Raw genomic sequence first — 4,993 nt, forward strand, 5'->3', positions numbered from 1 at the left:
GATGCTATCCGCCACAAAATCCTTACCTGTGATAACCTCTTCATTTGCACTTTATATCCTCAACTACTTAATGGATGTCTTCCAATCTATGTCTTCCTCTGCAGTTTTTACTCTCTACAGATCCCTGTAGTGCCATGGTGATTCCGTAATATCGTAACACATGCCCAATCATCACATCCCTTCTTCTTGTCAAAGTCTTCCACACGTTCCGTTCTTCGCCGATTCTTCAGAACAACTCTCATTTTTCATTTTATGGGTACACCTAATTTTCACTGGCAACGGCTTTACCGCAGTGAATACACCGGTTCCCGTCAGATCACCGAAGTTAAGCGCTGTCGGGCGTGGCACGCACTTGGATGGGTGCCCGTCCGGGTCGCCATGCGCTGTTGCCATTTTTCGTGGTGCACTCAGCCTCGTGATACCAATTGAGAAGCTACTCGACTGAATAGTAGCGGCTCCGGTCAAAGAAAACCATCGTAACGACCGGGAGAGCGGTGTGCTGACCACACGCCCCTCCTATCCGCATCCTTATTTGAGGATGACACGGCGGTCGGATGGTCCCGATGGGCCACTTGTGGCCTGAAGACGGAGTCCTAATTTTCACAATTTATTTCCAGAGCACCGCTTCTCAAATGCTTCGATTATCTTCTGTTACGACTTTCCCATTGTTCAAGTTTCACTGTCATACAATTCTGTGCTCCAAACATACATTCTAAAAAATATCTTCCTCAAATTAAGGCCTATTTTTTATACTGGTAGACTTCTCTGGGCCAGGAATTCCCTTTTTGCCAGCTCTAGTCCGCTTTTTCCTCTTTCCCCGTATATCATGGGCTATTTTGTTGCCTAAGTAGAAGAATTCCTTAACTTCGTCTATCTCGTAATCCCCTATTCTGATATTAAGTTTCAGGCTGTTCTCATTTTTTCTACTTCACTATACTTTCGTCTTTGCTCGATTTACTCTCAGTCCATATTCTGCACTCATTAGACTGTTCATTCCATCGAACAGATGCTGTATTTATTCTTCACTTTCACTGAAGACAGCAATGTCATCAGTGAATCCTGTAATTGCTATCCTTTCCTTTCACCGCGAACTGTAATCCCACTTTTGAACCTTTCTTTCATTTGGGTATGTGAATTTCTAAGGGGCCAAACTGCTGAGGCCATCGGTCCCTAGACTTACACATCACTTAAACTAACTTATGCTAAGAACAACACACACACACACACATGCCTGAGGGAGGACTCGAAAATCCGGCGGTAGAGGCCATGGAATCCGTCACGTGGCGCCCCTAACCGCGCGGCCACTCCGCGACGATTTCCTACCTTTCCGTCACGCAGCTTCGATGTATAGATTGAACTGCAGAGGTGAAAGATCGCATCCTTGTCTTATACATTGTTCAGCACTTCGCCCCTGGACCTCCAAATTTATTGCTATTTCATGGTTCTTGTACATATTGTGTATTACCCGACTTTCCCTGTAGATTACCCGCTCTCAGAATTTCGAACGTCATACATCATTTAACATTGTTCAACCCTTTCTCCTGGTGGACAAATCCTATGACCATATGTCGACTTTACTTCACTTTTGCCGCCATTATAAAGCGAACTGATCGTCGCATAACTGATATTCAGTTTTCTTCCCTTGCCAACTTAGGAATTGTGTCGGTGATATTTTTCCGAAAATCCGATGGTACGTCGCCTTTCCCATAGGTTCTACACACCAACTTGAATAATCATTTGAATGCCACTGCCACCAATGATTGTAGGAGTTCCGATGGAATGTTGTGTGTCCCTTCTGCCTTATTCGGTCTCATGTGTTCCAGAGGACCTTTAAATTCTGACTCTATCGCTTCATCCTCTGTGTCTTCCATTTGGACTACACCTTCTTCTTCCGTCACGTCATCAGCCTAGTTCTCCACCTGATAGAGGCCTTCAGTGAACTCTTTCCTCCTATCCGGTCTCTTCTGCATCTAGGAGTGGAATTCACATTGCATTAATAAAGTTGCCATCATTATTCTTAATTGCACCAAAGATTGTTCTGACTTTTCTACATGCTAAGTTAGTCCTCCCGACTATAACTTCTTTCGTGATTTCTTCACGTTTTACCTGCAGCCATTCCACCTTACCTAACCTGACTTCTTATTCATTTCATTCGCAAGGAATTAATATTTTTGTGTATTCCTGTTTTACCCTGAGCATTTTCTTACTTCCTTCTTTCGTCGATCACTTCAATTGTATCTTCTATCACCCAAGGTTTCTTTCCAGTTATACTCCCTGTACCCATGTTTGTCTGTCCAGTATCTGTGACTTCCCGTTTTAGGGATGTCCACTCCTCTTCGAACGAAGTGCCTTCTCTGGTATTTTGTAATGCAGTATCCACATTATGTGCAAAGTTCAGATGCGTCTCATCATTCGTCATTACTTCATTATCCTATTTCCTTCCACAGTGATTCTTCCGGACTATTCCCTCAAATTTAGTCTGCTCCTCATCGATACTAAATTGTGATCTAAGTCTACATCTGCTCCTGAGAACACCTTACAATCCAATATCTGATTTCGAAATCTCTGGCTGACGATGATGTAATCCATCTGGAACCTTAACTACCCTGTAAGACTTTTACAAATAAAGCTCCTCGTCGTGTGATTCTTAAACAGGGTATTTATTCTCTGTTACCACCTCTAATTTATTGCACACCTCAATTAGTCTTTATCTTCTCACATTCCTACTGCAAAGCCCATATTATTGCCTTAGTTTTTCGTGTATTCCTTCCCCTACAATCGCATTCCAATTCCTCACGACTAGTTCCCATTACATTCTGAATGACCCGTTCAGTATCCTCATACACTTTATTTAACTTTTCATATGCTGCTTGCAACGTTGCCATGTGTACCTAAACAATCGTTATAGGCATTAGTCTGCTGTCGAATATGATAACAACCCCCACTCCTGGATTGTAAACAGTAGTTCGCTCTCTGACCTGCTTTCGTATTCGTGGCGAATCGTACTAGGTTTATATTTTTCCTTGTTGCTGTTGGCGATACCCTGACCAGATGTCCGTACATTTTTTTCCATTTCACTTCACTAACCACTGCATCCAAATTCAGCCCACGGGTCGTCTGGTTTTACACCGGACTGATCTGACCGAAACGAAACATTCCTCAGTAGTGATTAATTAAATTACACAACAGGATGTAATAAACCGATATCAGTTATGAGGTCCTGGCACTGTACCCCAAGCGGGTATCGATTAACTTTCTCTTACTTCTTCCTATGGACATGGGATTCACTATCTGCTAAAGGAATATCAGGGAGTAAAATACATTTATAATTTGTTCCCTAACTGTCATGATAAATCTTGAAGGGATTGAACTTTCAGCGCTAACTGCTTCTACTCAAGGCTTACACAGATGGCTACATTTTTGACAGAATCAAATCGTTTTTAAGATTCCGAGATGGATAGCGGCAGCAATTTGGTTACGACGATTCACTCCCATAGTTACCAAATCGCGAAGTTAGATGACAAGTACGTAGGGATTGCCAGGGACGAGGGTGACAGTAAGTACAGACAAGCACGTTACTAGGCTGGTTCCATAAAAGATACGTTCGTCCCAATCATGCTGTTACTTCAATATGTTCTTTCCGTAAGCAACGGCGGTGGGTGTCAAATCTTATGGCATAACTCGAAGAGGCCCTCCATCTCTGACAGGTCAGATGTACCATCCTCTGAGTCTATACGCTTCCTAATCTAGCACCTTAATCTCCTCTTTGAACGTCCGTGTACGAATGTCTGTACTCCGTGTCCAAGCCCGAATATGTCCACGAAATTACTATCCACACTCTCCTCCAGTCAGGGGGACTGTTTTGTATGTGCGTACACTTCGCGACCTATCACCAGATTTTCTGCCAACACTGGCCAATTTTATAATTTTCTAACGTTTTTCATCCTCCCTCCAGCGCTCAGTAAAGCTTCCGGTCATCTTCCTTACCGCCTTCCTCAGTCAAAGGCCGTCTGCCGATGCTGAACGATGCTTTTTTGCACTGCCGCGTTTTCTCGATCACTGGGAAACAAAATGGCAGAAAGTCCCGAAAGTCCCACTCTCTCGGTGTCGGCTTGGTGTTCCACCAGCCTCATCATAAAATTATAGTCGATGGCACTTCCCGCCAGCTTTCTGGAGATCCTATTTGTGGCCGGAGCCTCGCTTCTGGACATCCAGAAAAGCCGATAGCTTATCTCAGAAATTCTTCACACCATCAGAGAAGTTTGTCTTATTAATCTGAGGGAGCTTTGTACTCCCCCCCGGGGGAGTGAAGGGGGAGCAACAGCAGCCTGTGACCCAACAACTGCCTGTAGACCACTCGGCCTTTTGTGCAAAGCCCCATTCTTGTATTTTCTCTCAGTCATGGGTTCAATGTCCAACTAATGAAAGGACTCAGCCTCATATATTACAAGGTGAAGACCGATGTTGCGCTCATCGTTCACCTTTGCAATAGCTCAACTGTGATATTACCTTGCTGGCCTCTACAAATCGTTATACGACATGCATGTTACCCCATCAGTATAGAACCACAGCAAGTTAGTTTTGCCACTGCTATCACTGTCTTATCCTCCCTTAAAATTCCAAGTGCGATAGGCCTCTTTAATTGTTATTAACCTACTATTCCATCCCTTTACTGCTTACGTGATTAGATCCTAGTCGGAATGGTTAGTCACCTCTCACCACCGCGCCTACTTACTCTCACTGAATAGAAGATACACTGATGAGGTTCAGCAGGTAGGTGCCGTGCAGATCATTGTGGAGAATGACTGATTAGATGTGTATCCAAAAAGGCACATCTGCAGGATACGAGCTAACTAAGACGTCCTGGGGCACAACTTTAACTGCCATGGCCATTAAGTAAGACTCAGAAAGTGTATGTACAGCTTTTAGCTGCCAGTGGGAAGAACGTTAATAACACAAAACTCCCGAAAATTAAAGAGAAAGCTAATGTCCG

General features: G+C 43.8%; 1 pseudogene; it reads left to right on the forward strand.

Annotated features, from left to right (window-relative positions):
* Window positions 1-274: 274 nt before the first annotated feature.
* Window positions 275-392, forward strand: LOC124709466 (annotated as a pseudogene).
* Window positions 393-4,993: the final 4,601 nt, after the last annotated feature.

Source organism: Schistocerca piceifrons, chromosome 7, assembly GCF_021461385.2.
Source record: "Schistocerca piceifrons isolate TAMUIC-IGC-003096 chromosome 7, iqSchPice1.1, whole genome shotgun sequence".
Taxonomy (NCBI): Eukaryota; Metazoa; Arthropoda; class Insecta; order Orthoptera; family Acrididae; genus Schistocerca; species Schistocerca piceifrons.